This window comes from Chrysemys picta, chromosome 5 (genome assembly GCF_011386835.1).
Source record: "Chrysemys picta bellii isolate R12L10 chromosome 5, ASM1138683v2, whole genome shotgun sequence".
Taxonomy (NCBI): Eukaryota; Metazoa; Chordata; order Testudines; family Emydidae; genus Chrysemys; species Chrysemys picta.
The window spans coordinates 45,678,443-45,702,020 of NC_088795.1; the positions used below are offsets into that span (position 1 = coordinate 45,678,443).

Here is a 23,578-nt window from a genome sequence, read left to right on the forward strand (position 1 = left end):
GGGCCCAAGGTACTCTTCTTTCTAGCAATTTAATATTTGTTTACATAATATTAGGTAATAATATTTGAAAGATGTTGCTTTTCTAGAGCTTTATTACAGCCATATGATTTTTATAAGGTTTAACACTGAAAACCAAGTGCTTTCAACCACTTGAAGAGTGCATTCCTCTCCCAGATTGCCTGTAATTTTTAATTCCTACTCAATTGGTGTTCACACTTATTACAAACACAAGCTAGTGCAGCAAACAAAATTTTTAAAAATCCATTTCTGCTCAAATAAGACATTTGTGGACCCAAAATTAAAAAATTGTGTTTCCAAAAGTTTTGTTTTGTTTTTAAAGCTCTTTTGAAAAGTAATTGAAGTAGATTTCAAAATGTCATTTTAATATTTTTGAAATGAAACATTGACTTTTTTGGATTCTCTCCCCCATCTGCTGACCAAAACAATTGGATGAAATCAACACAAGTTTCCAAAATGTTTCAGTCAACCTAAATGTGCATTTTTTGGCCAAAAAGGTTTTGACCAAAAAATTTCACCCAGCTCTACTTATTTGTTACTGTTACTTGTGGGGAGTATTACAAAAATACAGTTCTATTATTCTACACTTCACTGATTCAAGACAATCCTTGCTGAATAATCATGTACAAGTCAATTTGCAGTTGTGTTATTTGGCCTCAGTCCTAGATTCATTACTCAAGCAAAACTCTCATGAGTTTTGCCTGGGTAAGGAATCCAAGAATAGGGCAGTTGAGAGTAAATTTTCAAAGGAGGACTGTTCAAATTTAGTGGACCTTACTCCATGATATCTCTGCATTTGACAGTGTGCCCCTGTATCAAATAAAAGTTACTGATGAACTTTCTTTTATTTTTATATAAAAGCAAAAAGCTTTTTAAACTAGAAAAACTAGAAATCGTGTTTTGTAAAGCTACAGTTGTTTCTTACCAATCTTAATTTCAGACTTTAAGTTAAAATACAGCATTAAATCAATTTCAAACTTTTTTAAAGAAGCTAATTTCAATACATTTTCACTCTGTATAACATGTACTCTTTTCCTTTGGAAAGTAATATCCTCTTTATTGTCTTGTCTTTAATCAAACACCCTCCAATCCTTAATTCACTGTCATATTTGTGGAGGGATGAGGCTGGGACTCTCTCTGAGACATGACTTCTTAATCCATAAATTCCTTAACCAGCTGGAGGAAAGGTTATTGAATGAAGTGAGGCATTGCCTAGAGCTTTCCCCCTTCACAGATAAAGTGCTACCTGACAGCCTGGAGGGGGGGGGGGGGAAGAGAGAGAGAGAGAGAGAGAGAGAGAGATCTGGACATGACTGCTTCTCAAAAGGATTCTTAGAAGCAATTGGTTAATATTTTTCCTGTATCGATTTTTTTTTTTTTTTTTTTTTTTTTTTTTTGGACAGAGGAACGTCTCTCAACCTGCCTTTTCACTCCACTCTGACCCCCACCATTGGTCCAACATACAGGGTCAAATTCTTCCCTCAGACATACTAGCCCTACTGTTTTCAGCACAGATTTTGGCCTTGAAACCTTTAATTCTTCAGTACTCTCACCACCACCACCACCACCACATTTTTCACTAAAAAACACGATTATTTAAATTGTTGTCATAAAATAAATAAGTTTATGATCAGTAATAGCTGGACCAGAAAAAAAAACCCACTAGAAATTCACTACTATGCAGACAGTGTGAATATAAAAATGCTTTTTTAATTGTGCTGGAGCAGCTGCAGCTTTCATTAACCTTCACTTATTCCTCTGACTGCTCTTAGAATTCTAATTTAAAAATAGAGAGTATAAATTGGGAGAATTAAATTCTCCCAGATCTTTTAAAAAAGCCAATATAATAAAAAGAAGTACGCAAAACACTACTAAAATTTTTACCAATGCAACACAGAGGTCCAAAACAAACAGGAGGTCAGCAAGCCTGGTGGGTAGTGGGGAGACAGAGTATTAGTAGGTTTCAGAGTAGCAGCCGTGTTAATCTGTATCCGCAAAAAGCACAGGAGTACTTGTGCCACCTTAGAGACTAACAAATTTACTTGAGCATAAGCTTTCGTGGGCTACAGCCCACTTCATCGGATGCATATAGTGGAAAATACATGAATCCGATGAAGTGGGCTGTAGCCCACGAAAGCTTATGCTCAAATGAATTTGTTAGTCTCTAAAGTGCCACAAGTACTCCGGTTCTTTTTTTTTCTTAAGAGTATTAATAGTGATCTTTCTGTTTAAGAGTTTTTTAAAAGATTCCCACTTAACACAAGAATAAAAGATTCAAGATTTGGACTATTTTTCTGTTTATTGTATTTTCTTGAGCTTATTTGCTATAATATGGAAAGTGGTGCTTAAAATGTAAGCAAGGTGGTTAGGTCAATGTCATACCCATGCATTGTTTGAAGATTGCTGGAGGGGTATGACTTCATCATCCACCAAACAGATGGCTCCTTTCAGAAAATTCAGCTCAAAGTCTTATTATATTTCTTGTAATGCCTGGTCTTTGCTTTATTATGATCATTATATCTTGCCAACTTGCATGTCCCAAAGTATCTGGGAACTGATTGAAATAGAGTTGTGACCTTTATAAAACTGACCTGAATTTACCAATATTCTGTTGTCATGTTGTTTTATATTAAAATGTATATGCTCCGCTGTAATACAATTGAAGTTTGCTTCATTGACACCATTTGTGTACTAGCAGCACTCTAGGAAAAGATAACTTTAAAGGGTGGTTTGTCCATGGATGGCAGATACCAGTTCTTATGCACACTTAAAAGAGTTCAGTTGTGCTCCAAGTTGATAGATATATCTAATTTTCTTCAATGCACAGATCACGCTAATTGCCAGGGCCAGCTCCAGGCACCAGCGCACCAAGCAGGTGCTTGGGGCGGCCAACGGAAAGGGGCGGCACATCCGGCTCTTCGGCGGCAGGTGCCTCAGTCCCTCTTGGAGGGAAGGATCCGCCACCGAATTGCTGCTGAAAAATAAAGCGGCGGCAGTAGAGCTGCTGCCGAAGTGCCGCCAATCGCGTCTTTTTTTAAAAAAAATTTCGCCGCTTGGGGCAGCAAAAACGCTAATTGCCTTTAACATATTGCGGGATTTTCATATTGCTTTCCTATTGGGCAATGCTCTGATGGGGTTTCTCTTAATATTCAGCATGAAAGATTTTATGATCAGGCCATCAGACAGGTACTTTGACCCAATGAAGGACTTACCTATGTGCTAGAATCTGTGAATGAATGTAACTTGCCTTCAGAATTATCCTAGGAGGGGGCTTAAGGTTTACCTGGAACAGCTAAAAGGACATCTGTCTTGTCTACAGTAGGATTTTAACGCCTGGTAGCTAATAAACATTATACATTGTTTGTCCTCATGAGGACAAGGCCCTTGACAATCTTCAGAGCCTGGAGGTTATAAAACTCTAGAACACAATGTAAAACATTTTAGTCCCAATTCACTTTGGTTAGTTTCTGGGAATGGATTTGGCCCATTTTGTTTGGGTTTTAATTACAAATATTTGTTTTGTGTTCTATTTTCTGTAACTAAAGTAGCAAGCTAACACAGGTAGATCTTAGAGATTTAGAATTTGATTCCAATCCTTAACCTATATCAGGGGTCGGCAACCTCTGGCACGCAGCTCGCCAGGGTAAGTACCCTGGCAGGCCGGGCCAGTTTGTGTCAGGAAGTGGCGTGGGCGAGTGATGTGCTGGCCGCGGCTTCCCGCTGCCCCCAGTGGCCTGGGACAGCGAACTGCGGCCAGTGGGAGCCGCGATCGGCTGAACCTGCTGACGTGGCAAGTAAACAAACTGGCCCAGCCCGCCAGGGTGCTTACCCTGACGAGCTGCATGGCAGAGGTTGCCAACCCCGGACCTATATGAACTGTTCTCCTTTTCACTGATACATGACAGGTACTCATATAATTTAACTCAGTAGTGAGAAAGAAGGGCATTGGTCTTGTGATATAGTTCTCATGCTCTGCTCAGTACAGACAGTAAATTGGCTGCTCAGTTGGGCTGTGGGACATAATCTGATAATTGCTATCTTGTCCTTAATGTATACTTGTCCACTTCAGAAATGGTTGTAGCCACCATTCCAGAGGAATGTCCATGCTGATGACGGATTCTGCTCGATAACAATCCAAAACAGTGCAGACCGACGCACATTCATTTTCATTATCCGAGTCGGATGCCACCAGCACAAGGTTGATTTTGTTTTTTGGAGGTTTGGGTTCTGTAGTTTCCGCATCAGAGAGTTGCACTTGTAAGACTTCTGAAAGCATGCTCCACACCTTGTCCCTCTCAGATTTTGGAAGGCACTTCAGATTCTTAAACCTTGAGTTGAGTGCTGTAGCTATCTTTAGAAATCTCACATTGGTACCTTCTTTGCATTTGTCAAATCTGCAGTGAAAGTGTTCTGAAAATAAACAACATGTGCTGGGTCATTATCCGAGACTGTTATAACATGAAATATTTGTCAGAATGCATGTAAAATAGAGCAGGTGACCTACAATTCTCCCCCAAGGAGTTCAGTCTAAAGTTTAATTAACCCATTATTTTTTTAACGAGCATCGTCTGCATGGAAGAATGTCCTCTGGAATGGTGGCCGAAGCATGAAGGGGCATACGAACGTCTAGCATATCTGGCACGTAAATACCTTGCAATGCTGGCTGCAAAAAAGTGCCATGCAAAAGCCTGTTCTCATTTTCTGGTGATATTGTAAATAAGAAGTGGGCAGTATTGTCCCTTGTAAATGTAAACAAACTTGTTTGTCTTAGCGATTGGCTGAACAAGAAGTAAGATTGAGTGGACTTGTAGGCTCTAAAGTTTTACATTGTTTTATTTTTGAGTGCAGTTATGTAACAAAAAAAAAATCTACATTTGTAAGTTGCACTTTTACAATAAAGGGATTGCACGACAGTACTTGCATAATGTGAATTGAAAAATACTATTTCTTTTGTTTTTTACAGTGCAAATATTTGTAATAAAAATATAAAGTGAGCAATGTACACTTTGTATTCTGTGTTGTAATTGAAATCAATATATTTGAAAATGTAGAAAAACATCCAATAATATTGTGTGATTAAAAACTGTAATTAATCATGATTAATTTTTTTGAATTAATCGTGTGAGTTAATAGCCCTACTTATTTTTAATTCGTTTTGTATGACGCTCCTTCTGGTAGCCTCTGAGCCCGTCAGATATTGAAGTAGAGCAAATTGTTCTCTCGAATTAGAGACTAAACTAATATACTAAATACTCTGCATGATAAATAATATGCAAATGAGGACTTGATTAGCAGGTTTTCCTTACATTGTGCCCTGTTTGACAAAAAACAGCCTGTCACACACACACCATCCAAAAAAACAATTCACACTCCACTCACTTCAGTAGAGCTTTCAGTGTCTAGTTCTGGATAATACAACTTCAGAAATGCACAGCAGAAGCAACCCAATAGATCTGAACTGAGATGCAGTGTCTCAGGTTACTGAGTTCAGGGCTTTAAGGATCATGACCAACACATTGATTTGTACCAGAAGCATATCAGTTACAGTGCAGCTCATGGATAGGGTAACCTTACATCCCATTTTTAAGCTCTGTCCCTGATGTCATGACTTTTTTAGCAAAACTGGGCATTTGTCCAGTTTTCTCTTGCCTGGGGGAGGAGGGGCATGGAGGAACATTTGGGCAAGAACAAAAGGGATACATTCCAAGTTTTGCCAAAAAAGTCACGGTGGGGTCTGGACAAGGGGCCCCACATGGCATTAGCGCACCTGCCTGTCATTGCCGCTTAGCCGGTGTCCCATTTTCAGTTTAGTGAAATGGTCACCCTACTCATGGGAGCGCTGGTGTAATGTACTCTGTGACTCACCTCTCTGAGACTGAACCATTGCATTCTGTTCTCTCTGATGACTGTCAAGGGTAGATCCAAATAAAGCCCACTCCAGGAATTCAGTCTGGGAGGGACAAAAACATAGATCATTGTGTCAAGAGAAGCAACTGTTTTCCGGCCAACCTCACTTGGTGGGGGGGGGGGGGGGAGGAGAAGGAAAAAACAAACTAGTATGAGCCACTGCTGCTATCTGAGAACCCAGAAGCAGTGGCAAGTCAAGTATGCCTCTAAACTCCAAAAGATATTGGCAAGACCATGTCGTATTCCTGCACTAGAAGGAACAAGCATCTCCCTTCCAATTCCTCACAATGCTTCCCCATTCCACCCAGCATCACTTTCATCTAGTCAAGAGATAAGCTCTAGCCAGTTTGCTCTCATCTGAATCCTCAGGTCTATCAGACATTGGCAAAGCATAGAATCCCCAGTCTCTGAGGATCACAAAAGGGAGATATGTATTCAAATTTGAGTACACACAAATGTTTCAGTGAAAGCTGTAGCTTTTGGTTACTCCCAGTAGTTCATTCTAAGGCCTGGTCTACACTCTGAGTTTAATTCGAATTTAGCAGCATTAAATCGAATTAACCCTGCACCCGTCCACACAACGAAGCCATTTATTTTGAAATAAAGGGCTCTTAAAATCGATTTCTGTACTCCTCCCCGACAAGCGGAGTAGCGCCAAAATCGAGATTGTCATTTCGAATTAGGGTTAGTGTGGCCGCAATTCGATGGTATTGGCCGCCAGGCGCTATCCCACAGTGCACCATTGTGACCGCTCTGGACAGCAATCTGAACTCGGATGCACTGGTCAGGTAGACAGGAAAAGCCCCGCGAACATTTGAATTTCATTTCCTGTTTGCCCAGCACAGGAGAGCATAGGTGACCAGAGAGCTCATCAGCACAGATAACCAGGCAGGCTGATAATCGAAAAAGAGCACCAGCATGGACCATATGGGAGGTACTGGATCTGATCGCTATATGGGGAGAGAATTCAGTGCTAGCAGAACTTCGTTTGAAAAGACTAGGAGATAGAGGAAAGCCGACTGCTGCAGAGGAGCATGTGGATCGGACAGAGACTTCTCTTAGGGGAGAGTCTAATGATAGAGAATCTCCAGGTTATAGTCAGGAGCAGAGGATGGAAGAGGATAAAGTAGGGGCCAGATCAGATGATAAACATTCACATAAAAAAGAATCTGATACATCAGAAAAGGGCAGACAAATAAACAGTGACAAGTTTTTAAAGTGCTTGTACACAAATGCTAGAAGTCTAAATAATAAGATGGGTGAACTAGAGTGCCTTGTGATAAAGGAGGATATTGATATAATAGGCATCACAGAAACCTGGTGGACTGAGAGCAATCAATGGGACACAATCATTCCAGGGTACAAAATATATCGGAAGGACAGATAGTGCGGGGCGGGGGGGGTGGCACTATATGTGAAAGAAAATGTACAATCAAATGAAGTAAAAATCTTAAGCAAATCCGCATGTTCCATAGAATCTTTATGGATAGAAATTTCATGCTCTAATAAGAATATAACATTAGGGATCTACTATCGACCACCTGACCAGGACGGTGATAGTGATGATGAAATGCTAAGGGAGATTAAAGAGGCTATCAAAATTAAGAACTCAATAATAGTGGGTGATTTCAATTATCCCCATATTAACTGGGAACATTTCACTTCAGGACAAAATGCAGAGATAAAATTTTTCGATACTTTAAATGACTGCTTCATGGAGCAGCTGGTACGGGAACCCACAAGGAGAGAGGCAACTCTAGATTTAGTCCTGAGTGGAGCGCAGGAGCTGGTCCAAGAGGTAACTATAGCAGGACCACTTGGAAATAGTGACCATAATACAATAGCATTCAACATCCCTGTGGTGGGAAGAACATCTCAACAGCCCAACACTGTGGCATTTAATTTCAAAAGGGGGAACTATGCAAAAATGAGGGGGTTAGTTAAACAGAAGTTAAAAGGTACAGTGACAAAAGTGAAATCCCTGCAAGCTGCATGGGTGCTTTTTAAAGACACCATAATAGAGGCCCAATTTCATGTATACCCCAAATTAAGAAACACAGTAAAAGAACTAAAAAAGAGCCACCGTGGCTTAACAACCATGTAAAAGAAGCAGTGAGAGATAAAAAGACTTCCTTTAAAAAGTGGAAGTCAAATCCTAGTGAGGCAAATAGAAAGGAGCATAAACGCTGCCAAATTAAGTGCAAGAATGTAATAAGAAAAGCCAAAGAGGAGTTTGAAGAACGGCTAGCCAAAAAACTCCAAAGGTAATAACAAAATGTTTTTTAAGTACATCAGAAGCAGGAAGCCTGCTAAACAACCAGTGGGGCCCCTTGATGATCGAGATACAAAAGTAGCGCTTAAAGACGATAAAGTCATTGTGGAGAAACTAAATGGATTCTTTGCTTCAGTCTTCACGGCTGAGGATGTTAGGGAGATTCCCAAACCTGAGCTGGCATTTGTAGGTGACAAATCTGAGGAACTGTCATGTATTGAAGTGTCACGAGAGGAGGTTTGGAATTAATTGATACACTTAACATTAACAAGTCACCGGGACCAGATGGCATTCACCCAAGAGTTCTGAAAGAACTCAAATGTGAAGTTGCGGAACTGTTAACTAACTGTAACCTGTCCTTTAAATCGGCTTCCGTACCCAATGACTGGAAGTTAGCTAATGTAACGCCAATATTTAAAAAGGGCTCTAGAGGTGATCCCGGCAATTACAGACCGGTAAGTCTAACGTCTGTACCGGGCAAATTAGTCGAAACAATAGTTAAGAATAAAATTGTCCGACACATAGAAAAACAAACTGTTGAGCAATAGTCAACATTGTTTCTGTAAAGGGAAATCATGTCTTACTAATCTATTAGAATTCTTTGAAGGGGTCAACAAACATGTGGACAAGGGGGATCCAGTGGACATAATGTACTTAGATTTCCGGAAAGCCTTTGACAAGGTCCCTAACCAAAGGCTCTTATGTAAATTAAGCTGCCATGGGATAAAAGGGAAGGTCCTTTCATGGATTGAGAACTGGTTAAAAGACAGGGAACAAAGGGTAGGAATGAATGGTAAATTCTCAGAATGGAGAGGGGTAACTAGTGGTGTTCCCTAAGGGTCAGTCCTCGGACCGATCCTATTCAACTTATTCATAAATGATCTGGAGAAAGGGGTAAACAGTGAGGTGGCAACGTTTGCAGATGATAGTAAACTGCTAAAGATAGTTAAGTCCAAAGCAGACTGTGAAGAACTTCAAAAAGATCTCACAAAACTAAGTGATTGGGCAACAAAATGGCAAATGAAATTTAATGTGGATAAATGTAAAGTAATGCACATTGGAAAAAATAACCCCAACTATACATACAATATGATGGGGGCTAATTTAGCTACAAGAAGTCAGGAAAAAGATCTTGGAGTCGTCGTGGATAGTTCTCTGAAAATGTCCACGCAGTGTGCAGATGCGGTCAAAAAAGCAAACAGGATGTTAGGAATCATTAAAAGAGGGATAGAGAATAAGACTGAGAATATATTATTGCCCTTATATAGATCCATGGTACGCACACATCTTGAATACTGCGTACAGATGTGGTCTCCTCATCTCAAAAAAGATATACTGGCATTAGAAAAGGTTCAGAGAAGGGCAACTAAAATGATTAAGGGTTTGGAATGGGTCCCATATGAGGAGAGATTAAAGAGGCTAGGACTCTTCAGCTTGGAAAAGAGGAGACTAAGGGGGGGATATGATAGAGGTATATAAAATAATGAGTGATGTGGAGAAAGTGGATAAGGATAAGTTATTTACTTATTCCCATAATACAAGAACTAGGGATCATCAAATGAAATTAATAGGCAGCAGGTTTAAAACAAATACAAGGAAGTTCTTCTTCACGCAACACACAGTCAACTTGTGGAACTCCTTACCTAAGGAGGTCGTGAAGGCTAGGACTATAACAGAGTTTTTTCCATCCCTCCAGCAGCTGCAAATTTTTCAAGACTCCCTCCTCCGTCCCGAAGGCTATCTCAGATAAGGCGACGGAGAAAGAGGACAGGAGACGAGATGTTCTTGGAAATAATGGAATGCACCTGCAATGAAAGAGCTCATTTGAATGAATGGAAGGACACGGTATCTAAGTACAAGAAAGATGCCAGTGAACGTGAGGTCATGAGGGACGCCCGAGATGAGAGGTGGCAGGCTGCAATGCTGGGGCTGCTGCATGATCAAACAGACATGCTCCAGCGTCTGGTGGAGCTTCAGGAACGGCAGCAGGATAACAGAGTGCTGCTGCAGCCGCTGTATAACCTTCCTGCCCCTTCACCATGTTCCATAGCCTCGTCACCCAGACGTGTAAGAACGCGGGGGGGGGGGGGGGGAGGCTCCACCCCAGTGGACAGCCGAACGAAAAGGCTGTCATTATATTGAATTTTTTCAGTGACCTTTTACTTCTCTCCCATCCTCCTCCCAAACCTCATCCGGGTTACCTTGTCGGTTCTCTCCCTATGTTTATAAACAATTAATAAAGAATACATGATTTTTAAACGATAGTGACTTTATTTCGTTTAAAAGCAAGCTGTGATTTAAGAGGGGAGGGTGGTTTGCTTACAGGGAATGAGTCAATCAAGGGGGCGGGTTTTCAACAAACAGAGCTTTCACACCGTAGCCTGGCCAGTCTTGAAACTTGTTTTCAAAGCTTCTCTGATGTGCAGCACTTCCTGGTGTGATCTTCTAATTGCCCTGGTGTCTGGCTGTGCATAATCAGCAGCTAGGCGATTTGCCTCAGCCTCCCATCCCCCCATAAAGGTCTCCTCCTTACTCTCACAGAGATTGTGGAGCACACAGCAAGCAGCAATAACAATGGGGATATTGGTTTGGCTGAGGTCTGACCGAGTCAGTAACGAGCGCCAGCGACCTTTTAAACGGCCAAATGCACATTCTACCACCATTCTGCACTTGCTCAGCCTGTAGTTGAACAGCTCCGGTCTCCTGTCCAGGCTGCCTGTGTATGGCTTCATAAGCCATGGCATTAAGGGGTACACTGGATCCCCAAGGATAACTATAGGCATTTCAACATCCCCAACGGTTATTTTCTGGTCCGGGAAGTAAGTCCCTTGCTGCAGCCATTTAAACAGAATAGTGTTCCTGAAGACGCGAGCGTCATGAACCCTTCCCGGCCAGCCCACGTTGATGTTGGTGAAACATCCCTTGTGATCCACAAGTGCTTGCAGCACCATTGAAAAGTACCCCTTGCGGTTTATGTACTGGGTACCCTGGTGCTCCGGTGCCAAGATAGGGATATGGGTTCCATCTATCGCCCCACCACAGTTAGGGAATCCCATTGCAGCAAAGCCATCCAATATGACCTGCACATTTCCCAGAGTCACTACCTTTTGTAGCAGCAGCTCAGTGATTACTTTGGCTACTTGCATCACAGCAGCCCCCACAGTAGATTTGCCCACTCCAAATTGATTCCCGACTGACCGGTAGCTGTCTGGCGTTGCAAGCTTCCACAGGGCTATCGCCACTTGCTTTTCAACTGTGAGGGCTGCTCTCATCTTGGTATTCTGGCGCTTCAGGGCAGGGGAAAGCAAGTCACAAAGTTCCATGAAAGTGTCCTTACGCATGCGAAAGTTTCGCAGCCACTGGGAATCGTCCCACACCTGCAACACGATGTGGTCCCACCAGTCTGTGCTTTTTTCCTGGGCCCAGAATCTGCGTTCCATGGCTATAACCTGCCCCATTAACAGCATGATCTCCAAAGCACTGGTGCCCGTGGTTTGATAGAATTCCATGTCCATGTCCTCATCACTCTCGCCGCCGCACTGCCATAGCCTACTCCTCGCTGCCTGGTTTTGCAGGTTCTGGTTCAGCATAAACTGCACGATAACACGCGAGGTGTTTACAATGTTCATGACTGCTGTCTTGAGCTGAGCGGGCTCCATGCTTGCCCTGGTATGGTGTCTGCACTGTTCACCCAGGAAAAAGGCGCAAAATGGTTGTCTGCCGTTGCTTCCCTGGAGAGGGGGGAGGATGTACCCAGAACCACCCGCGACAATGTTTTTGTCCCCATCAGGCATTGAGATCTCAACCCAGAATTCCAATGGGTGGAGGAGACTGCGGGAACTATGGGATAGCTACCCACAGTGCAACGCTCCGGAAATCGACGCTAGCCTCAGAACATCAACGCACACCGCCGAATTAATGTGCTTAGTGTGGCCGCATACATTCGACTTTATACAATCTGTTTCCAAAATTCGAATTATATAAATTCGGATTAATCCCTTAGTGTAGACATACCCCTAAGTGAATAAAAGCTGCCCTCAGAAACCTAAGTTAGGAGGAGATCAGCCATGGAGCCACAGTGTCATTCTACTTCAACTGTAAACACAGAGTTCTGCTCCTTATCTGTAAGCTTCCATTGTGAATTCTCTGGAATTCTTCATGTTTTTGGCATTCCTGCCTATTTCAGCACTGAGCATAGGTACCATTTCCTGTGGTTTTAGAATGAGATGCATGGACTTGTTACAAGTTGGCAGTCAAAATTCATGACACAGAGGTAATATCAGCCAGAGAAAGTCCATTTCATATTCTTGTGCCTTTTGAGTTTCTACTGCATTATCTTTCCAAGGGGAAAAAGTTTGTGATATGGATCACAGAGCAGAGAGTTGCATGTAGATTCCAAATATTTACAGGGAAAGCAAGGAGCCATCCTGCTAATCAGGGCTAGCTCCAGGCACCAGCCCAGCAAGCAGGTGCTTGGGGCGGCCAAGGGAAAGGGGCGGCACATCGGCTCTTCAGCGGCAATTCAGTGGTGGGTCCCTCTCGGAGGGAAGCACCTGCTGCCGAATTCCCGAAGAAGAAAGCGGCATGGGGGAGCTGCCACTGGAGTGCCGCCGATCACAATTGCGATCGCGGCTTTTTTTTTTTTTTTTTTTTCCCCCACCGCTTGGGGTGGCAAAAACCCTGGAGCCGGTCCTGCTGCTAATTCCATCCCATTTTTGATAACTGACTTGTACTGTCCAAATTACTACTCACCTGTTCTTTAACTCATATTTCCTCATATATAGTTTGGAATTCATTGGAAGCAGAAGCTAGCTGCTCATAGAATTTCAATAGAACTATATTTACAAAAGTGTTTTGAAGAGCACTTCTACAACTGCTGGCAAAATAAAAGATTTATTCTATTTTTTTTAGAAGAGACAAGATGTAAAATTTAATGTTGCCAGCTGCCTGGCCCCTCATAGAAAATTCAACCTCAGAAATGGTGTCTATTTAATTCTGTTTCATTTACATTCTGAGAGAACATGTGCATTATATTTTGCTGTTTGTTTCCATTGTCTAATGCACGTGCTCATTGCCTGAAACAATAATTGTACTTATTTAAGTGCCAGAATTTCTACACGCCCCACTGCACAGTGACCTTCACAGCTTTTCTGTCATGTAAATGTTTTGTCAACCACACAGAGAGCTGCTGTTGAGAGCGCTGTGGAATTAACAGATTAATAAAACTTTTAATGCCCTCTAGTGTTTCTCACTTGCAAATAAGAATTTATAGTCCGTGAAAAATTTCAGTTGGTTATTTGGATTTTCAAGTCCTTCTGTGTATATTGAAAATAAGCCCATTGTAAATAAAGACATATCATGCAGGGTAGGAGATTTAGCAAAATAGCACTAGATTTATACAAGCTGTGGAATATTTTCAGTTTTAGAACTGAAGTTTTGAGAAGCCAAGGGTAGTGAAACATTTAGCTTATATTGTGCTGCCTCAATAATCTATATAGTCAAGGCCCTGTGTCCTTCATGACAACCCAGATCTTAATTCTGTGCAAAATGACTGAATTCTGCAGCACTCTCCTACAAACTTGAACTTCTGTGGCAACTTCATTTAAATTTAAAAAAATTTAGGTTTTTATGGCCTGATCCAAAGCCTATTAAAGTTAACAGGAATCTTTCTATTGGCTTTTGGCTCAGGTCTTTAATGAATTAAATATGAAGACAAAATACAAACATTACAGTACACTCTGTTATTCATTTGAGGTTGGAGTCTGTTTTACATTGTCCCCATATTTTCAGTTTTTGATATGCCACAGATTTGTGGAGTGAGAACTGACAGCTGCATCGTAAGACTTGTTGAGGTGAAGCTGAACGTTTTGGCAGTTGGAATTTTTGACATCTGCGAAGCCAGAGGAAACAGTTTGAGACTGAGAAACACAACAGTTGGATGCTTCACCTCAAAATTATCTGCAGTGAAATAGTTAATGTTGTTGACTTTGAAATTGCCACTAAGTTTCAGCCTTCACAGCCCATTGAGATAAGCGAGGCAATTCACATCTCTCAAGGTTGGTGTTTCAGGCTGTCTGCAGACTCAGGGATGCAACGCTGAATCTGTTTAAACCCTGTTCAGATTTTGAAGATTTATTTCACAACCAAGTGGTGGATTAGAGACTTAATAATGGGACAATATGGCCCATCATTTTATTTTTAAATAAAAGTTTTCATCTGGAGTACTCTTCTGTAGGAAAGGGTGGATTTCAGAAAGACAGTTGCAGAACACATGGGGCTCTGGATATAATGCACAGTATAGGCTTTTATGTGATAAATCTTTAATCTGATATAAATAAGACTATTTTTATTCATAGATTTTGTCTTCAATATTCCTGAAAAAAAAAAAAAACAGGATTTTTGCAGATACTTATGGAACAAAACTCCGATTGCCCTATTCAGAGCCTCATTGAGGTCATTGGAGCAACTTGTATGAAATAAAGTAAGAAGGATTTGACCTAATAACTTTAGCTGGTAACCAAGTTGGAAATTAAGGCAGCTTATCTTTAGAAATCAGATTCACCTGCTTAACAGTTCATTTATTTTTGTAGTTTTACATGGCGGCAATCAACATAGGAAATTACAGATACCTCATGAACGACCAAGGGAAGTTTGCCAATCCATTTGATAGAGGCACTACACTGAATTAATGGAGTTTCTCAACTTCACTCAGCCCCTTAAGGATGATGAATTGAAAAGAGAATTTATTTTAAACTGAAGAACACAAAGCTGGGAGATAATTGCCTGGATCATTTATGTTATCCTAATACATCAATATCTGGACTGCTTAAACTTCAATAAAGCTGAGCATGTAATTACATACTATTTTTAGCATAACCTAGAGTACCATGGCCAATAATTTTACTGGTGTTTTTAAAGCTGATACAGTGTACTCAGAAACCTGTTCTACTGCTAATGTCCATACATTAGAAGTGGACACAGAAGCTAATGTACACTAGATACTCAGTCTGAAAGGTGATTGACCAATGCGTGAAAACCTGACCCCTTGAAGTCAATGGCAAAGCTCCCATTGACTTCAACAGAGCTAGTATATCACCAAAGAGGTAGGAAATCTAAATTATTTTTTTTTTTGCTGCTCCCATTTTTGCAAGCTAAAATACTATGAACATTTTCTAATAGGAAATGAAGCAATAATAACTTCTCAATGTATTCTATACTTTGCTGAAGCAGAATCATTTACAGATCCATTGAATGTGTAATTTTAAACCCTTTGAATTTAAAATTTCTGAAACTCCTCAGATTTATACACTGTTATTTTCCTTTCTAAAACCTATAGATCCATTTTAATTTTAGGCCTATTAATCATAACTGGTAGCCTAAATGTATTTGCTTTATAACACTTTCCATTCACCAAGTACAGAATGGGCTCAACCCTGCAAATTGCACCTCCCTGCTCCATCTTGGCCTATTGCAGTCACCAAAGGTCTGTGAAGTGATGTTAGTATTGCCTGCCTTTTTGTAGAATCTCTGTTACTGGAAAGGGGCTTTATTCTTATCTGGGGTGGGTTTGACTTCTGGACTGTTGGGTGGTTTGTTTGTTAATATTTTAAATATATTCTTGTGATCTTTATTTCATTAACTATTGAAGGGATATTTTTAAAAGATTATAGTAGTAAATATGGTTATTAGTTGCATCTTTTGGAAAAGTGCTTGTAATTGCTGTTTCTTGAGACTAGCGTGTATTTTAAAGTCTATATTTTTGTATAGTATTGATCTATGTATGTGAACTTGAATTAGGTCAGTGTGTGTCAATGTCCACATACATAATTTTTGATTTTTTTTTAAAACAGTTGGTTAGCAGGTTTCTTAAGGTTACTGCTGAAAGAACAATACTGTGGGTCAAAATTAAGGTTGTGCTATGATGAAATATGCATCATTATACTTGATTAGAACATACATGGTCCAAAAAATAAGTAAGTTTCACAATTAAAGCATTCATTCATTCACATAAAGTGCTTATGTTTTATGTGAGAGGCAATAATGTGATGTGATCATTACCCCTTAGCAACCTCAACTGATTCTTTAAACAATTTATTTTTTACATCTTTAACTTCTTTTGTAGAGCTAAATGAGGACAGATTTTTACAACTGGAACAAATCAGATTATTAAAAGGTGAAACTGGGGGTGGCCAAGCCAACACTGACTCCTACAGAACCCTGCCTCATTCAGGATGAAACCACCTCTGTACCACAGGTCAGCACAAAGAGCTTTTGTTAGCTATCTCGGGGGATGAAGTTCACTCTCACTGCACACCTGGGAAGATATACAGTATCTAGGTAATTAAATTAATCAGGTATAGCCTGTTTTCACACAGATAAATGATTTGCCAATATTCAATTACTCAAAAAAGTTATTTTTACAAATACACTTTTTCTAGAACACTAATACTTAATCTCTGAATTTATATTCTCCTTAGTGTCACTCAGTATCACTGCTTTTTATCCCTTATATTACCTATCTAACCAGCATTTCATGATCAAGGCAAGAAGGGCTGCTTAGTTCTTCCTTACTAAACTGACTTCCATTTAAAAAATGATTTATACACTTTTGGATGTTAAACTTTCCAAATTTATGTTGTGACTGACATGGAGCTGCTGTGTAATGATTTATTCATAGTGATCTTGTTAGTGGGATGCTTTCTGAGATTGTTTTTGTAAAACAAATCATTTTACAAGAATGATTTACAGTTCACCTTTAAAAGTTAAAAATAGACCACAGAGTGAAGGGAACAATAGGTATATTACTGGTCATACTATCTACAAAAATGTGAATAAGGACAACCCAGGGAACGATAGATCAGTCAGCTTAACTTTGGTACCCAGAAAGATAATGGAGCAAATAATTAATTTGTAAGCACCTAGAAGATAAGAAGGTGATAAGTAATCATGGATATTTTTAGTAAAATTCATGGATAGGTCACAGGCAAGAAACAAACAAAACAAAAAAAATCACAGCCTGTGACCTGTCCATGACTTATACCATAAATACCCCTGATTGAAGCTTAGGAGGGCACTGCCAGGGTGGAGGGGGTCATAGCCCAAGGCACCAGCTGCCCAGGGGGTGGGGGAAGCTCTGGGGGGCCAGCAGTGCTCCGGACATCGCCATGGGTGGTGGAAGGGACCCCTGCTGGGAACCGCCAAACAGCAGCTGCTCCAGCTGCCCCCAGGACCACTGCTCACGTGGTCCCCAGGGCCAGCTGCATCAGCCACCACTCAGACAGGCCCTGGGGACAGCTGCCTGGGGCTGCCAGAGCAACTGCCAGTGCGGCTGGCGCCAGGGCCACTCCAGCAGTGGCTGGTGCAGCTCGGTGCTGGGCTGCCAGAGAGTCTGGCTGCAGAGCCACTCCAGCAGCGGACGGTGTGGCTGTCTCCATGGCTGCCTGAGCAGCTGGCTCCAGGTTGGGGCGCCAGAGCCAGCTGCTTGGGCGGCTCTGGGGTCAGCCACACTGGCCACTACAAAAGTCATGGAATCCGTGACTTCCGCAACCTCCCTGATAAACACGGAGCCCTAGTGATAAGTAACAGTCCACAAGGATTTGTCAAGAAGTAATCCTTTCAGACCAACCTAATATTCTTCTTTGGCAGGGTAACAAACAATGTGGATTGGGGGGGGGGGGGAAACCAGTACATGTGATCTAGCTCAATTTTAGTAATGCTTTTGGTATTGTCTCACATGATCGCCTCATAAGGAAACTAGTGAAATATAACCCAGATGTGTGCACAACTATTGGAAAATCACACTCAATCAAGCTAGAAAGGCAAATCAAGTGGAGCCCTGCAGGGATCTTTCCTAGGTCTGGTTCTATTCAGGATCTTCATAAATAAATTTGGATAATGGCATAGAGAATACACTTTTAAAGTTTGTGGAGGAGTTGCAAGCACTTTCGAGGACAGGATTAGAATTCAAGATGATCTTGAAAAACCTGGAGAAATTATCTGAAATAAACAGGATGAAATTCTTTGGGGAGAGGCGGAGCAAAAGTACTATGCTTAGAAAGGAATAACCAACTGCACAAATAGACAATAGGAAATGATTGTTTAGGCAGGAGTACTGCTGAAAAGGATCTGTGAGTTATAGTTACTCCTGAGGGAATTCTGCACCAAAAAAATAAAAATTCTGCACACAATCTTTTAAAATTCTGCAAATTTTGTTTGTCAATAAATAAATACAGAGGCTCCAGCATGGCAGTGGGGAGCACAGGCCACTGGCTGCGTGGAGGTGGGAGATTACCCTGCAGCCCCCAGCCTTCCCTAGGACATGGACTCGGTAGCGAGGCTGCACCTGACCCTGACATAGCAAAAGGGCCAGGCCTGCCCTTCCACACCAGGTGCACTAAGATAGTAAGTGAGAGGGACAGAGTCTCATACACACATCCAGCCCTGACACCCCCCCCCGATCCAGGTGTGGGGCAAGCAGGCTCAGCCCAGCAGGATCCAAGTGTGGGGCAAGAGATTTCTGGGTGGGGCAATATGGGTACAGGCAGCTCGGTGGGGTGCAGGGGGCAGCTGGATACACAGGAGCTTCTTGGGGGGTTCTGGGTACAGGGGAATGGGATTCTTCAGGGTGGTCTAGGTGAAGATGGTTGGGGCTCAGCAGGTGGGACTGGGTGTGGGGAGCTCTGTAGGGGGGGTCTATGTACTGGGGGAGCGAGGCTTACTAGGGTGGAGGTCCAGGTGCAGGATGGGTGGGGTTCATTGGGGTGGGGGTCTAGGTGCTGGGGGGCTCACCATACTGGTCCAGGTGCAGGGAGGGTGGGGCTCATTGGGGTGGGGGGGTTGAATGTGGGGGACTCAGCGGAGAGTGGACTGGGTGAACGGGTGGGGATCCAGATGCAGGGGGGAGGGGCTCAATGGGGATCTGCATGTAAGAGGGCAGAGCTTGGTGGGGAGGGGGGTCTGGGTGCAGGGCTCGCCAGGGGGTGATCCAAGTGCATGGGGCTCCATATGCAGACGGTGAGGCTCAGCAGGGTGGGGGTTCGGGTCCAGGGACTCGGTGGTGTGGATGAGGCTCAGCTAGAGGTTCTGGCTCTGGGGGGGAGGGGGGTCCAGATGCATCATGGTTGGGTGGACGGGGAGCAGCTCCCCATACACTGACCCCTCCCCCTGCAGCTGAGCAGCGATGGGGACAGGGGAGGGGGGGAAGGAAGGGAGTCACAATCCTTCCTGTAGTTGCCAGCATACTGGTAGACAGGCAAGCTACACCATACCTTAGGCTGGAACAGCTTCTTTCTCTGCAGCCAGCCATTTTCATTTCATATTGAGTGAGGTAGGCCAATGGCTCCATCTTCTCCCTACCCTTTTCCCTCCCCCTTGAAGCAATTTGCACCTTAGGAGACACACAAAAGTAGCAATCCATGTACTCCTCTGACCAGTGACAATCTGAATACCAGTGCTCATCACCAAGGGGACAAAAAAAAAGTATCCTTATACTTTTCTGCCTCTGTGCAACCATGCAAGGCCAAAATAGTTTAATTCTCCTATTGTGGCTCTAATCTGCATCTGCCTAATGGTCTAAAGTTAGGATTCCCTTCCTTCTATGCTTTTTCACAGTTCTTTATCTCTGTGGTTCTCAAACTGGGGATTGGGAGCTGTCAGCCTCCACTCCAAACCCTGTTTTGCCTCCAGCATTTATAATGGTGTTAAATATATAAAAAGGTGTTTTTAATTTATAAGGGGGAGGGTCACACTCAGAGGCTTGCTGTGTGAAAGGGGTCACTAGTACAAAAGTTTGAGAACCTCTGCTTTATCCCTTTTGTTACTCATTATTTCCTCTCTCTTGTCCTTTTTTCTGCTTTCAAACAAGCTCTGGTCTCCGACATTGACAAGGAAACATTATTTATATTAACATAGACCCTATGATACCTAGTCATGGACCAGGACTCCATTGTACTAGGAGCAGAACAAATATTTGACCCCCTTTCTCTTGAACAAAGGCTACCCGGACTGTCTTCTTCCTTGCTCAGTAAAATTTGGGAGAGTGCTATTTATTCACAGCTTTCATTTGTACCACTGCTTACTTCTTCCCCTCCTGTCAGCTGCCACCCTAATCAATCATTCTCATAAAACTGTTGTTCTCTTCTTCCCACCCCCCAGTGCTATAGATTTTTCTTTATTCTTTTCAAGCTTTCAGTGGCCAAGTAAGTGCAGTCTTCTCAAGGTCATGTTCATCCCTTGTGTAATCAAATATTAGGATTTGCCCATTTCTGGCATAACAGCTCAGTTGGGGGGGGAGGGGAGGGGTTCCCCTCTCCCCATAGTGCCAACCTTATCTTTCTATCCATTGCTTCCTGTGTCCTGAGTGCAACAACATGGGAGATCTCTCCTCTAATGCTGCAGCAAATGCCCACAACATAGGTCTGACTGGGGATTAGACCTTGCAGAGTGTATGATAAAGGAGCCATGAAACAGTACAGCAAAAGTCTGATTGGAATTATTTGTCTTCACTAAGGGGGAGGTTTTCAAAAGTCATACACAACGAACTCCCCTCTGTGCTTTTGAAAAATCTCCCCATTTCATTCCCTATCATCTTTTAATTTTCCTCAAAATAACTTTGTGTTTCATTCTTTAAAACCATTTTTTCTGTTCACGTGAAAGAATATGTGTTACTATTTTACTTTAGAAGATGCGTAGGAGCCCAACGTGCAGCAGCCCTTCAAAAGCCCGAGTTCCACATTTAGCTTTTGTACCAATTCTCTGGATAATAAGAAAGAATCCCCAACAAGTATATAGGAGTTAAAGGTAAAAACTGACACCAGATGGTGCTATTTTGCTATTTTTAGAAAGCATGTGAAATATTTAGATATTAAAAGGATAAATTTTGAGAAAATCTAAACTAGAGAGAAAAGTATCTATTGCATCAAATTATAGGCCAGTTATGTGACTGCTTTAATGATCATGTATTCAGCATTTTAAGGAACTATGGATTTTCAGAGCATACATGATATGAAACATAAAAATAAATGTCTTAACGTTTTGCAAATAATCCTGATTAACTCATGTTGAAAAGAGTTATATAAATGCTTAATCCACAAAAATACTACATTTGCTTCTAAGAGTGTGGCTTAAACCCACAAAAGTGGAATTTCAGTTACAACCAGCTGACATGACACACAGTCTATAAAGTGGACAGGAGGGGGAGAGAGAATTAAGGGCAGAATATCTGGATTATTGGCCATAAAACTTTTCATTCCTTTTTTTTTAAATGCAAGTATGAGAGGAGTTGTTCCTTCTCTCCATTTCTTCTGTTAATTTGAGGCATATTCAGTATTACTAGGCCCAAGCATTAAAAATTCATGAGTCAGCCCCCTCACCCCAAAGTCACAAGACTGTCTTAAAAGGGAAATTGGGCTGTATAGTTTGGATGTCCTCCACCTCAATAGAAGGGGGACCTCAGGGACAGGCTGGCTAGAATAGTCAGGAGAGGGTTAAACTAATAGCAAAAAAGGAAAAATAGGGAAGATATAAACTCAGATAGCACAAAAGTAAGATGTTTGGTTTCTTGAGGAATTTTGTTCATAGGACATGGAGAAGAAATTCTTGAATTGCCTATACACCAATGCTAGGAGCCTGGGTAACCAGAGGAATTGGAACTGCTCATTTATGAGCATAAATTTGATCAAGTTGGTATTACTGAAACCTGGTGGGATGATTTGCATGATTGGATTGTTAAAATCAATAGTTATCTATTTAGGAATGATTGAGTTGGGGGTGGAGAAGAGGATGCGGGAGGGACATTCTGTCAAAAATGGCATGACCTGTTTCCAAGTCACTGATAATTTGTGGAGAAAGTGAACTTGAATGCTTATGGATCAATATCCTAACAGATAAAGCACAAGATGGGATATTAGTTGGCGTCTGCTACAGATCACCAAATTTCACTAGTGAACAGGATGACTGCCTCCTTATGCGCCTATCTATAACATGTAGGGGGGAAAGAACTGTGTGATCACAGAAGGACTTCAATTTGAGTGGCATATGCTGGTGGTGTCATACTGCCAGGACTAATACATCCTTGGAATGTCTAAACATTATAGATTAAATTTCTTAACTCAAAAGTTGAGTTCCCAACATGGGGGAATTCTTTATTAGATCTTATCCTAAAGAGAAAATGACCATAGGAAAAAAAAAAAAATAATGGTAGCTTAGGTACAAGTGATCATGACTTGATCCCATAACTTGCAAGAAGAATAAAGTCCAGACTACTAAAATACATGTTTGGTGCTTTAATGGGTCCTCAATATATGTTCCATTCTATGCATCCGAAGAAGTGGGCTGTAGCCCACGAAAGCTTATGCTCTAATAAATTTGTTAGTCTCTAAGGTGCCACAAGTACTCCTGTTCTTTTTAATGGGTCCAGTTTCACAAAGCTGGAAACAATTACAAGCCAGATCAGCTGAGAGGAAGAATCTAATCAGAAAATTGTGAATGATAATTGTGAATCATTTAAGAACACCTTACTACATGCCCCAAAAGCCACAATCGGGGGTGGAGGAAGGCCAGGCTGTTTAAAAAAAAAATGTACTGATTTAGAGGGGAAGCGATGGCAGCTATAAAATATATATAACAAATGGAAGAAAGGGGAAGTTGATAGTAATGAATATAAATCAGAAGATAAGAATTGTAGAAAGTTGATAAGGGAAGCAAAGAGACAAGGAGAAATCTATGGTCAGTGGAGTTAAGGACAATATGGAGGCTTTCAAAAATATATATTAGGAACATCAACAAAAAGTCCTGACAATGGTTTTGGTCTGTTACTAGATGGAAATGGTAGAATTATCAATAATAATTCAGAAAAGGCAGAAGTGTTCAATAAATATTTCTGTTCTGTATTTGGTAAAAAACAGATGATACAATCTTATCATATGGCAAAACACTCTTTCCATTCCACTAGTATCTCTGGAGGATGTTTAACAGAAGCTACTAAAGTTAGACATTTTTAAATCAGCAAGTCCAGATAACTTGCATCTTGTTGAAAGAGCGAGCCGAGGAGTTCAATGGACCATTAATGTCAATTTTCAATAAGTCTTGGATTGCTGAGGAAGTTCCAGAAGACGTAATTACACTAGCATAATATTGTTTCCAGGATTCATAGATTCTAGGACTGGAAGGGACCTCGAGAGGTCATCGAGTCCAGTCCCCTGCCCGCCTGGGGATTATTTGTATCAAACTGACAAAACTGGTATAACACGCAGTGCTGCCAACATGAGCAGAGTTATTGCAGCTGCTTTTGTGGGGATCGTATCATAAAACACAAACAGCTCAGGAATTTTGCTTAAGTTACCTACAGTTTTCTCCTTTGGCCACTAGAAGCCACTCTGCCAC

At 41.6% G+C, this 23,578-nt stretch overlaps 1 long non-coding RNA gene across 2 annotated transcripts in view; it reads right to left on the reverse strand.

The window, feature by feature from the left end:
• Window positions 1-2,195: 2,195 nt before the first annotated feature.
• Window positions 2,196-23,578, reverse strand: part of LOC101933921 (uncharacterized) — a 30,560-nt gene continuing 9,177 nt past the window's right edge. For both annotated transcript variants that reach the window (XR_010601772.1, XR_254883.3), the window contains exons 2-4: window positions 9,841-10,002; window positions 5,884-5,968; window positions 2,196-4,428 (exon numbers count right to left, since the gene is read on the reverse strand). This is a non-coding gene — a long non-coding RNA (uncharacterized LOC101933921). The remainder of the gene's footprint in view (window positions 4,429-5,883; window positions 5,969-9,840; window positions 10,003-23,578) is intronic.